Raw genomic sequence first — 12,939 nt, 5'->3', positions numbered from 1 at the left:
AGTGTCTCCATCTGCTGGCGGTATTGAATAAGCATTGCTGCACTGATGGGGTATGCATTAGACGAAAAAAAAGAAGAAAAAGAAGAATAATACGCCCAGAAAAGAGGCGAAAAGGAGAAAAACGTAAAAAAACGTGAAAAAAAAGTAAGAGGAAGAGAAGGGAAAAAAAGGTGGAAATGGGTTTAAAAGTGATTTCGGCGGAGATATATATATATATATATATATATATATATATATATATATATATATATACGCGCACACACACACATATATATAAACGTATTCTCCGTTGAGATATTGCAGCCGCTGCTGTGTCCAGGCCCAGGAGCCTTAGCACTGTGCTGTGATGTCACTCAATACCACTGACATCACTAGGTGTAAACAACATCTCTCCTTTGCTGTGTATGTGACTATGGAGCTGTTTGGTGATGTCGTCTATTATGGCCTTCATAGAAGCAACAGGAGATTGTTGCATCCATCTAGAACCCTCAGAACTACAGTGCTATGATGTCACTCACTTCCACAGGCCTTGCAGAGTGTAAACAACAACAACCCAGCTTTGTTGTGTATGTAACCATAGGGATTTGTGATGTCACCTAGAACCTTCACAGCAGCGACAGCTTTATGAGGAGCATCAGCACTGCTCTGCCTGAGCAGAACCATCACCGCCATAGGTTGTCAAATAACCCGGATTTAACCCACACAGGTAAGTCCAATGGGGTGCAGGCATGTCCTCTATGCTTACAGCTTCCCGTGGGTGTTGGTTTGATACCGTTTGGGGACAGCCAAGGAGGCATCTGCAGGCAACAAAGGTAGGTGTGTGCTTGTGTGTGTGTTTCCTATGCAGATCCTAAGCCCAGTGTCACATGCAAGTAGGAGGAGTAAGAAGGGTTCCTGGCAAATCCGGGTTATGGATTGCATTTAAAAAGGCCCCGTGGGAGTGCAATGGGCCCCTGTCTTGCTGCTTAGCAATAATGGTATGGGTTTAGGTTCTGCTGTGTGTACTGGTGGTTGACTGCCCCCCAGCCCAGAGTGTGCATGGAAAATTGTCTGGCAGCCTCCCTGACAGCAAGCAGTGATAGTGCCCATGAAGGGGACCTTGTTGGGCCCGCCCCTTTCACGGTTATCGCTTCTCGGCCTTTTGGCTAAGATCAAGTGTAGTATCTGTTCTTATCAGTTTAATATCTGATACGTCCCCTATCTGGGGACCATATATTAAATGGATTTTTGAGAACGGGGGCCGATTTCGAAGCTTGCTTCCGTCGCCCTATGCATTGACCCGATATGGCAGTATCTTCGGGTACAGTGCACCACCCCCTTACAGGGTTAAAAAGAAAGATTCCTACTTTCATTGCTACCTGCTTGCTGGCTAGCCAGCTAGCCAGCCCTGTGGGCCTTGCTGCTGCTGCTGCAGCCAAAAAACAAAAGGTGGTGCTGCTGCTGCTTCTGCTGCTTCTGCTTCTGCTTGTGTCTGGCCGCTGTTGGAGCGTCCAGGCACAGGACTTCTGCTGCTGCTGACTAAATGGCCTCCTTAATTGGATCATTTGAGTAGCCAGCACACCTGTGCAGGTAGGGCATGACATGATAGGCAGCTGCCTTGATAGCGGGTGGGTGCTGAATGTTCCTAATTGACAAAATAAGATTAATGCTTATGAAGAAATATAAAATCTCATCCCTTCCCCAATATCGCGCCACACCCCTACCCCTTAATTCCCTGGTTGAACTTGATGGACATATGTCTTTTTTCGACCGTACTAACTATGTAACTATGTAACATAACATGGGGGGGGTCTCCTGGCTGTTCACACAGGTGTGTCATTGCTGTACATTGACCATGCATTGCTTCTGTGGTATTGCAAAGGCAAAGACAAATGCTTCCAGCCATCCATTGCACTAATGGATTGGTCATCAGCTGGCTGTCTATGTCCCGCATCAATATAGACCAAAGTACAGAGGGTTAGGCTATGCTATTGTGCACCTACCTGATGCATCAGAAGGTGCGAGGCCCTTGCTAAATTCTGTGCACAGACTTTGAGATCTATACTTTAGACTGTATCTAAACCTGCTCCAACATGGACTGACATTCTGGCCTACTTTCAGCCGATGCGACTTGTCTGTCGCTGAACAGTCGCTTTTTATGTATTCAGCACCTATGTATAATGTTGTAAAAATGCTCTAGAAGCTAAAGTCGCAGAAATGTCACACATATTTGGCCTGCAACTTTCTGTGCGACAAATTCAGACAGGAAAAATCAGTATAAATCCTTAGAAAATTATCCCCCAGTGTCTCCATCTGCTGGCGGTATTGAATAAGCATTGCTGCACTGATGGGGTATGCATTAGACGAAAAAAAAGAAGAAAAAGAAGAATAATACGCCCAGAAAAGAGGCGAAAAGGAGAAAAACGTAAAAAAACGTGAAAAAAAAGTAAGAGGAAGAGAAGGGAAAAAAAGGTGGAAATGGGTTTAAAAGTGATTTCGGCGGAGAAATATATATATATATATATATATATATATATATATATATATATACGCGCACACACACACATATATATAAACGTATTCTCCGTTGAGATATTGCAGCCGCTGCTGTGTCCAGGCCCAGGAGCCTTAGCACTGTGCTGTGATGTCACTCAATACCACTGACATCACTAGGTGTAAACAACATCTCTCCTTTGCTGTGTATGTGACTATGGAGCTGTTTGGTGATGTCGTCTATTATGGCCTTCATAGAAGCAACAGGAGATTGTTGCATCCATCTAGAACCCTCAGAACTACAGTGCTATGATGTCACTCACTTCCACAGGCCTTGCAGAGTGTAAACAACAACAACCCAGCTTTGTTGTGTATGTAACCATAGGGATTTGTGATGTCACCTAGAACCTTTACAGCAGCGACAGCTTTATGAGGAGCATCAGCACTGCTCTGCCTGAGCAGAACCATCACCGCCATAGGTTGTCAAATAACCCGGATTTAACCCACACAGGTAAGTCCAATGGGGTGCAGGCATGTCCTCTATGCTTACAGCTTCCCGTGGGTGTTGGTTTGATACCGTTTGGGGACAGCCAAGGAGGCATCTGCAGGCAACAAAGGTAGGTGTGTGCTTGTGTGTGTGTTTCCTATGCAGATCCTAAGCCCAGTGTCACATGCAAGTAGGAGGAGTAAGAAGGGTTCCTGGCAAATCCGGGTTATGGATTGCATTTAAAAAGGCCCCGTGGGAGTGCAATGGGCCCCTGTCTTGCTGCTTAGCAATAATGGTATGGGTTTAGGTTCTGCTGTGTGTACTGGTGGTTGACTGCCCCCCAGCCCAGAGTGTGCATGGAAAATTGTCTGGCAGCCTCCCTGACAGCAAGCAGTGATAGTGCCCATGAAGGGGACCTTGTTGGGCCCGCCCCTTTCACGGTTATCGCTTCTCGGCCTTTTGGCTAAGATCAAGTGTAGTATCTGTTCTTATCAGTTTAATATCTGATACGTCCCCTATCTGGGGACCATATATTAAATGGATTTTTGAGAACGGGGGCCGATTTCGAAGCTTGCTTCCGTCGCCCTATGCATTGACCCGATATGGCAGTATCTTCGGGTACAGTGCACCACCCCCTTACAGGGTTAAAAAGAAAGATTCCTACTTTCATTGCTACCTGCTTGCTGGCTAGCCAGCTAGCCAGCCCTGTGGGCCTTGCTGCTGCTGCTGCAGCCAAAAAACAAAAGGTGGTGCTGCTGCTGCTTCTGCTGCTTCTGCTTCTGCTTGTGTCTGGCCGCTGTTGGAGCGTCCAGGCACAGGACTTCTGCTGCTGCTGACTAAATGGCCTCCTTAATTGGATCATTTGAGTAGCCAGCACACCTGTGCAGGTAGGGCATGACATGATAGGCAGCTGCCTTGATAGCGGGTGGGTGCTGAATGTTCCTAATTGACAAAATAAGATTAATGCTTATGAAGAAATATAAAATCTCATCCCTTCCCCAATATCGCGCCACACCCCTACCCCTTAATTCCCTGGTTGAACTTGATGGACATATGTCTTTTTTCGACCGTACTAACTATGTAACTATGTAACATAACATGGGGGGGGTCTCCTGGCTGTTCACACAGGTGTGTCATTGCTGTACATTGACCATGCATTGCTTCTGTGGTATTGCAAAGGCAAAGACAAATGCTTCCAGCCATCCATTGCACTAATGGATTGGTCATCAGCTGGCTGTCTATGTCCCGCATCAATATAGACCAAAGTACAGAGGGTTAGGCTATGCTATTGTGCACCTACCTGATGCATCAGAAGGTGCGAGGCCCTTGCTAAATTCTGTGCACAGACTTTGAGATCTATACTTTAGACTGTATCTAAACCTGCTCCAACATGGACTGACATTCTGGCCTACTTTCAGCCGATGCGACTTGTCTGTCGCTGAACAGTCGCTTTTTATGTATTCAGCACCTATGTATAATGTTGTAAAAATGCTCTAGAAGCTAAAGTCGCAGAAATGTCACACATATTTGGCCTGCAACTTTCTGTGCGACAAATTCAGACAGGAAAAATCAGTATAAATCCTTAGAAAATTATCCCCCAGTGTCTCCATCTGCTGGCGGTATTGAATAAGCATTGCTGCACTGATGGGGTATGCATTAGACGAAAAAAAAGAAGAAAAAGAAGAATAATACGCCCAGAAAAGAGGCGAAAAGGAGAAAAACGTAAAAAAACGTGAAAAAAAAGTAAGAGGAAGAGAAGGGAAAAAAAGGTGGAAATGGGTTTAAAAGTGATTTCGGCGGAGAAATATATATATATATATATATATATATATATATATATATATACGCGCACACACACACATATATATAAACGTATTCTCCGTTGAGATATTGCAGCCGCTGCTGTGTCCAGGCCCAGGAGCCTTAGCACTGTGCTGTGATGTCACTCAATACCACTGACATCACTAGGTGTAAACAACATCTCTCCTTTGCTGTGTATGTGACTATGGAGCTGTTTGGTGATGTCGTCTATTATGGCCTTCATAGAAGCAACAGGAGATTGTTGCATCCATCTAGAACCCTCAGAACTACAGTGCTATGATGTCACTCACTTCCACAGGCCTTGCAGAGTGTAAACAACAACAACCCAGCTTTGTTGTGTATGTAACCATAGGGATTTGTGATGTCACCTAGAACCTTCACAGCAGCGACAGCTTTATGAGGAGCATCAGCACTGCTCTGCCTGAGCAGAACCATCACCGCCATAGGTTGTCAAATAACCCGGATTTAACCCACACAGGTAAGTCCAATGGGGTGCAGGCATGTCCTCTATGCTTACAGCTTCCCGTGGGTGTTGGTTTGATACCGTTTGGGGACAGCCAAGGAGGCATCTGCAGGCAACAAAGGTAGGTGTGTGCTTGTGTGTGTGTTTCCTATGCAGATCCTAAGCCCAGTGTCACATGCAAGTAGGAGGAGTAAGAAGGGTTCCTGGCAAATCCGGGTTATGGATTGCATTTAAAAAGGCCCCGTGGGAGTGCAATGGGCCCCTGTCTTGCTGCTTAGCAATAATGGTATGGGTTTAGGTTCTGCTGTGTGTACTGGTGGTTGACTGCCCCCCAGCCCAGAGTGTGCATGGAAAATTGTCTGGCAGCCTCCCTGACAGCAAGCAGTGATAGTGCCCATGAAGGGGACCTTGTTGGGCCCGCCCCTTTCACGGTTATCGCTTCTCGGCCTTTTGGCTAAGATCAAGTGTAGTATCTGTTCTTATCAGTTTAATATCTGATACGTCCCCTATCTGGGGACCATATATTAAATGGATTTTTGAGAACGGGGGCCGATTTCGAAGCTTGCTTCCGTCGCCCTATGCATTGACCCGATATGGCAGTATCTTCGGGTACAGTGCACCACCCCCTTACAGGGTTAAAAAGAAAGATTCCTACTTTCATTGCTACCTGCTTGCTGGCTAGCCAGCTAGCCAGCCCTGTGGGCCTTGCTGCTGCTGCTGCAGCCAAAAAACAAAAGGTGGTGCTGCTGCTGCTTCTGCTGCTTCTGCTTCTGCTTGTGTCTGGCCGCTGTTGGAGCGTCCAGGCACAGGACTTCTGCTGCTGCTGACTAAATGGCCTCCTTAATTGGATCATTTGAGTAGCCAGCACACCTGTGCAGGTAGGGCATGACATGATAGGCAGCTGCCTTGATAGCGGGTGGGTGCTGAATGTTCCTAATTGACAAAATAAGATTAATGCTTATGAAGAAATATAAAATCTCATCCCTTCCCCAATATCGCGCCACACCCCTACCCCTTAATTCCCTGGTTGAACTTGATGGACATATGTCTTTTTTCGACCGTACTAACTATGTAACTATGTAACATAACATGGGGGGGGTCTCCTGGCTGTTCACACAGGTGTGTCATTGCTGTACATTGACCATGCATTGCTTCTGTGGTATTGCAAAGGCAAAGACAAATGCTTCCAGCCATCCATTGCACTAATGGATTGGTCATCAGCTGGCTGTCTATGTCCCGCATCAATATAGACCAAAGTACAGAGGGTTAGGCTATGCTATTGTGCACCTACCTGATGCATCAGAAGGTGCGAGGCCCTTGCTAAATTCTGTGCACAGACTTTGAGATCTATACTTTAGACTGTATCTAAACCTGCTCCAACATGGACTGACATTCTGGCCTACTTTCAGCCGATGCGACTTGTCTGTCGCTGAACAGTCGCTTTTTATGTATTCAGCACCTATGTATAATGTTGTAAAAATGCTCTAGAAGCTAAAGTCGCAGAAATGTCACACATATTTGGCCTGCAACTTTCTGTGCGACAAATTCAGACAGGAAAAATCAGTATAAATCCTTAGAAAATTATCCCCCAGTGTCTCCATCTGCTGGCGGTATTGAATAAGCATTGCTGCACTGATGGGGTATGCATTAGACGAAAAAAAAGAAGAAAAAGAAGAATAATACGCCCAGAAAAGAGGCGAAAAGGAGAAAAACGTAAAAAAACGTGAAAAAAAAGTAAGAGGAAGAGAAGGGAAAAAAAGGTGGAAATGGGTTTAAAAGTGATTTCGGCGGAGAAATATATATATATATATATATATATATATATATATATATATATACGCGCACACACACACATATATATAAACGTATTCTCCGTTGAGATATTGCAGCCGCTGCTGTGTCCAGGCCCAGGAGCCTTAGCACTGTGCTGTGATGTCACTCAATACCACTGACATCACTAGGTGTAAACAACATCTCTCCTTTGCTGTGTATGTGACTATGGAGCTGTTTGGTGATGTCGTCTATTATGGCCTTCATAGAAGCAACAGGAGATTGTTGCATCCATCTAGAACCCTCAGAACTACAGTGCTATGATGTCACTCACTTCCACAGGCCTTGCAGAGTGTAAACAACAACAACCCAGCTTTGTTGTGTATGTAACCATAGGGATTTGTGATGTCACCTAGAACCTTCACAGCAGCGACAGCTTTATGAGGAGCATCAGCACTGCTCTGCCTGAGCAGAACCATCACCGCCATAGGTTGTCAAATAACCCGGATTTAACCCACACAGGTAAGTCCAATGGGGTGCAGGCATGTCCTCTATGCTTACAGCTTCCCGTGGGTGTTGGTTTGATACCGTTTGGGGACAGCCAAGGAGGCATCTGCAGGCAACAAAGGTAGGTGTGTGCTTGTGTGTGTGTTTCCTATGCAGATCCTAAGCCCAGTGTCACATGCAAGTAGGAGGAGTAAGAAGGGTTCCTGGCAAATCCGGGTTATGGATTGCATTTAAAAAGGCCCCGTGGGAGTGCAATGGGCCCCTGTCTTGCTGCTTAGCAATAATGGTATGGGTTTAGGTTCTGCTGTGTGTACTGGTGGTTGACTGCCCCCCAGCCCAGAGTGTGCATGGAAAATTGTCTGGCAGCCTCCCTGACAGCAAGCAGTGATAGTGCCCATGAAGGGGACCTTGTTGGGCCCGCCCCTTTCACGGTTATCGCTTCTCGGCCTTTTGGCTAAGATCAAGTGTAGTATCTGTTCTTATCAGTTTAATATCTGATACGTCCCCTATCTGGGGACCATATATTAAATGGATTTTTGAGAACGGGGGCCGATTTCGAAGCTTGCTTCCGTCGCCCTATGCATTGACCCGATATGGCAGTATCTTCGGGTACAGTGCACCACCCCCTTACAGGGTTAAAAAGAAAGATTCCTACTTTCATTGCTACCTGCTTGCTGGCTAGCCAGCTAGCCAGCCCTGTGGGCCTTGCTGCTGCTGCTGCAGCCAAAAAACAAAAGGTGGTGCTGCTGCTGCTTCTGCTGCTTCTGCTTCTGCTTGTGTCTGGCCGCTGTTGGAGCGTCCAGGCACAGGACTTCTGCTGCTGCTGACTAAATGGCCTCCTTAATTGGATCATTTGAGTAGCCAGCACACCTGTGCAGGTAGGGCATGACATGATAGGCAGCTGCCTTGATAGCGGGTGGGTGCTGAATGTTCCTAATTGACAAAATAAGATTAATGCTTATGAAGAAATATAAAATCTCATCCCTTCCCCAATATCGCGCCACACCCCTACCCCTTAATTCCCTGGTTGAACTTGATGGACATATGTCTTTTTTCGACCGTACTAACTATGTAACTATGTAACATAACATGGGGGGGGTCTCCTGGCTGTTCACACAGGTGTGTCATTGCTGTACATTGACCATGCATTGCTTCTGTGGTATTGCAAAGGCAAAGACAAATGCTTCCAGCCATCCATTGCACTAATGGATTGGTCATCAGCTGGCTGTCTATGTCCCGCATCAATATAGACCAAAGTACAGAGGGTTAGGCTATGCTATTGTGCACCTACCTGATGCATCAGAAGGTGCGAGGCCCTTGCTAAATTCTGTGCACAGACTTTGAGATCTATACTTTAGACTGTATCTAAACCTGCTCCAACATGGACTGACATTCTGGCCTACTTTCAGCCGATGCGACTTGTCTGTCGCTGAACAGTCGCTTTTTATGTATTCAGCACCTATGTATAATGTTGTAAAAATGCTCTAGAAGCTAAAGTCGCAGAAATGTCACACATATTTGGCCTGCAACTTTCTGTGCGACAAATTCAGACAGGAAAAATCAGTATAAATCCTTAGAAAATTATCCCCCAGTGTCTCCATCTGCTGGCGGTATTGAATAAGCATTGCTGCACTGATGGGGTATGCATTAGACGAAAAAAAAGAAGAAAAAGAAGAATAATATGCCCAGAAAAGAGGCGAAAAGGAGAAAAACGTAAAAAAACGTGAAAAAAAAGTAAGAGGAAGAGAAGGGAAAAAAAGGTGGAAATGGGTTTAAAAGTGATTTCGGCGGAGAAATATATATATATATATATATATATATATATATATATATATATACGCGCACACACACACATATATATAAACGTATTCTCCGTTGAGATATTGCAGCCGCTGCTGTGTCCAGGCCCAGGAGCCTTAGCACTGTGCTGTGATGTCACTCAATACCACTGACATCACTAGGTGTAAACAACATCTCTCCTTTGCTGTGTATGTGACTATGGAGCTGTTTGGTGATGTCGTCTATTATGGCCTTCATAGAAGCAACAGGAGATTGTTGCATCCATCTAGAACCCTCAGAACTACAGTGCTATGATGTCACTCACTTCCACAGGCCTTGCAGAGTGTAAACAACAACAACCCAGCTTTGTTGTGTATGTAACCATAGGGATTTGTGATGTCACCTAGAACCTTCACAGCAGCGACAGCTTTATGAGGAGCATCAGCACTGCTCTGCCTGAGCAGAACCATCACCGCCATAGGTTGTCAAATAACCCGGATTTAACCCACACAGGTAAGTCCAATGGGGTGCAGGCATGTCCTCTATGCTTACAGCTTCCCGTGGGTGTTGGTTTGATACCGTTTGGGGACAGCCAAGGAGGCATCTGCAGGCAACAAAGGTAGGTGTGTGCTTGTGTGTGTGTTTCCTATGCAGATCCTAAGCCCAGTGTCACATGCAAGTAGGAGGAGTAAGAAGGGTTCCTGGCAAATCCGGGTTATGGATTGCATTTAAAAAGGCCCCGTGGGAGTGCAATGGGCCCCTGTCTTGCTGCTTAGCAATAATGGTATGGGTTTAGGTTCTGCTGTGTGTACTGGTGGTTGACTGCCCCCCAGCCCAGAGTGTGCATGGAAAATTGTCTGGCAGCCTCCCTGACAGCAAGCAGTGATAGTGCCCATGAAGGGGACCTTGTTGGGCCCGCCCCTTTCACGGTTATCGCTTCTCGGCCTTTTGGCTAAGATCAAGTGTAGTATCTGTTCTTATCAGTTTAATATCTGATACGTCCCCTATCTGGGGACCATATATTAAATGGATTTTTGAGAACGGGGGCCGATTTCGAAGCTTGCTTCCGTCGCCCTATGCATTGACCCGATATGGCAGTATCTTCGGGTACAGTGCACCACCCCCTTACAGGGTTAAAAAGAAAGATTCCTACTTTCATTGCTACCTGCTTGCTGGCTAGCCAGCTAGCCAGCCCTGTGGGCCTTGCTGCTGCTGCTGCAGCCAAAAAACAAAAGGTGGTGCTGCTGCTGCTTCTGCTGCTTCTGCTTCTGCTTGTGTCTGGCCGCTGTTGGAGCGTCCAGGCACAGGACTTCTGCTGCTGCTGACTAAATGGCCTCCTTAATTGGATCATTTGAGTAGCCAGCACACCTGTGCAGGTAGGGCATGACATGATAGGCAGCTGCCTTGATAGCGGGTGGGTGCTGAATGTTCCTAATTGACAAAATAAGATTAATGCTTATGAAGAAATATAAAATCTCATCCCTTCCCCAATATCGCGCCACACCCCTACCCCTTAATTCCCTGGTTGAACTTGATGGACATATGTCTTTTTTCGACCGTACTAACTATGTAACTATGTAACATAACATGGGGGGGGTCTCCTGGCTGTTCACACAGGTGTGTCATTGCTGTACATTGACCATGCATTGCTTCTGTGGTATTGCAAAGGCAAAGACAAATGCTTCCAGCCATCCATTGCACTAATGGATTGGTCATCAGCTGGCTGTCTATGTCCCGCATCAATATAGACCAAAGTACAGAGGGTTAGGCTATGCTATTGTGCACCTACCTGATGCATCAGAAGGTGCGAGGCCCTTGCTAAATTCTGTGCACAGACTTTGAGATCTATACTTTAGACTGTATCTAAACCTGCTCCAACATGGACTGACATTCTGGCCTACTTTCAGCCGATGCGACTTGTCTGTCGCTGAACAGTCGCTTTTTATGTATTCAGCACCTATGTATAATGTTGTAAAAATGCTCTAGAAGCTAAAGTCGCAGAAATGTCACACATATTTGGCCTGCAACTTTCTGTGCGACAAATTCAGACAGGAAAAATCAGTATAAATCCTTAGAAAATTATCCCCCAGTGTCTCCATCTGCTGGCGGTATTGAATAAGCATTGCTGCACTGATGGGGTATGCATTAGACGAAAAAAAAGAAGAAAAAGAAGAATAATACGCCCAGAAAAGAGGCGAAAAGGAGAAAAACGTAAAAAAACGTGAAAAAAAAGTAAGAGGAAGAGAAGGGAAAAAAAGGTGGAAATGGGTTTAAAAGTGATTTCGGCGGAGAAATATATATATATATATATATATATATATATATATATATATATACGCGCACACACACACATATATATAAACGTATTCTCCGTTGAGATATTGCAGCCGCTGCTGTGTCCAGGCCCAGGAGCCTTAGCACTGTGCTGTGATGTCACTCAATACCACTGACATCACTAGGTGTAAACAACATCTCTCCTTTGCTGTGTATGTGACTATGGAGCTGTTTGGTGATGTCGTCTATTATGGCCTTCATAGAAGCAACAGGAGATTGTTGCATCCATCTAGAACCCTCAGAACTACAGTGCTATGATGTCACTCACTTCCACAGGCCTTGCAGAGTGTAAACAACAACAACCCAGCTTTGTTGTGTATGTAACCATAGGGATTTGTGATGTCACCTAGAACCTTCACAGCAGCGACAGCTTTATGAGGAGCATCAGCACTGCTCTGCCTGAGCAGAACCATCACCGCCATAGGTTGTCAAATAACCCGGATTTAACCCACACAGGTAAGTCCAATGGGGTGCAGGCATGTCCTCTATGCTTACAGCTTCCCGTGGGTGTTGGTTTGATACCGTTTGGGGACAGCCAAGGAGGCATCTGCAGGCAACAAAGGTAGGTGTGTGCTTGTGTGTGTGTTTCCTATGCAGATCCTAAGCCCAGTGTCACATGCAAGTAGGAGGAGTAAGAAGGGTTCCTGGCAAATCCGGGTTATGGATTGCATTTAAAAAGGCCCCGTGGGAGTGCAATGGGCCCCTGTCTTGCTGCTTAGCAATAATGGTATGGGTTTAGGTTCTGCTGTGTGTACTGGTGGTTGACTGCCCCCCAGCCCAGAGTGTGCATGGAAAATTGTCTGGCAGCCTCCCTGACAGCAAGCAGTGATAGTGCCCATGAAGGGGACCTTGTTGGGCCCGCCCCTTTCACGGTTATCGCTTCTCGGCCTTTTGGCTAAGATCAAGTGTAGTATCTGTTCTTATCAGTTTAATATCTGATACGTCCCCTATCTGGGGACCATATATTAAATGGATTTTTGAGAACGGGGGCCGATTTCGAAGCTTGCTTCCGTCGCCCTATGCATTGACCCGATATGGCAGTATCTTCGGGTACAGTGCACCACCCCCTTACAGGGTTAAAAAGAAAGATTCCTACTTTCATTGCTACCTGCTTGCTGGCTAGCCAGCTAGCCAGCCCTGTGGGCCTTGCTGCTGCTGCTGCAGCCAAAAAACAAAAGGTGGTGCTGCTGCTGCTTCTGCTGCTTCTGCTTCTGCTTGTGTCTGGCCGCTGTTGGAGCGTCCAGGCACAGGACTTCTGCTGCTGCTGACTAAATGGCCTCCTTAATTGGATCATTTGAGTAGCCAG

The 12,939-nt window shown here is 46.0% G+C and overlaps 6 non-coding genes across 6 annotated transcripts; all 6 read left to right on the top strand.

The window, feature by feature from the left end:
- Positions 1 to 1,125: 1,125 nt before the first annotated feature.
- On the top strand, positions 1,126 to 1,316 carry LOC130337711 (U2 spliceosomal RNA). The gene has a single exon (XR_008878551.1). It is a non-coding gene; the product is annotated as a U2 spliceosomal RNA (small nuclear RNA).
- Positions 1,317 to 3,402: 2,086 nt separating this feature from the next.
- On the top strand, positions 3,403 to 3,593 carry LOC130337699 (U2 spliceosomal RNA). The gene has a single exon (XR_008878539.1). It is a non-coding gene; the product is annotated as a U2 spliceosomal RNA (small nuclear RNA).
- A 2,084-nt stretch (positions 3,594 to 5,677) lies between these two features.
- Positions 5,678 to 5,868, top strand: LOC130337801 (U2 spliceosomal RNA). Its single transcript, XR_008878628.1, has one exon. It is a non-coding gene; the product is annotated as a U2 spliceosomal RNA (small nuclear RNA).
- Positions 5,869 to 7,954: 2,086 nt separating this feature from the next.
- Positions 7,955 to 8,145, top strand: LOC130337789 (U2 spliceosomal RNA). The gene has a single exon (XR_008878617.1). It is a non-coding gene; the product is annotated as a U2 spliceosomal RNA (small nuclear RNA).
- A 2,086-nt stretch (positions 8,146 to 10,231) lies between these two features.
- LOC130337777 (U2 spliceosomal RNA) lies at positions 10,232 to 10,422 on the top strand. Its single transcript, XR_008878606.1, has one exon. It is a non-coding gene; the product is annotated as a U2 spliceosomal RNA (small nuclear RNA).
- Positions 10,423 to 12,508: 2,086 nt separating this feature from the next.
- On the top strand, positions 12,509 to 12,699 carry LOC130337765 (U2 spliceosomal RNA). Its single transcript, XR_008878595.1, has one exon. It is a non-coding gene; the product is annotated as a U2 spliceosomal RNA (small nuclear RNA).
- Positions 12,700 to 12,939: the final 240 nt, after the last annotated feature.

Source organism: Hyla sarda, unplaced genomic scaffold, assembly GCF_029499605.1.
Source record: "Hyla sarda isolate aHylSar1 unplaced genomic scaffold, aHylSar1.hap1 scaffold_506, whole genome shotgun sequence".
In the NCBI taxonomy this organism is placed as follows: domain Eukaryota; kingdom Metazoa; phylum Chordata; class Amphibia; order Anura; family Hylidae; genus Hyla; species Hyla sarda.
This window is presented reverse-complemented; position numbering and strand designations above follow the sequence as displayed.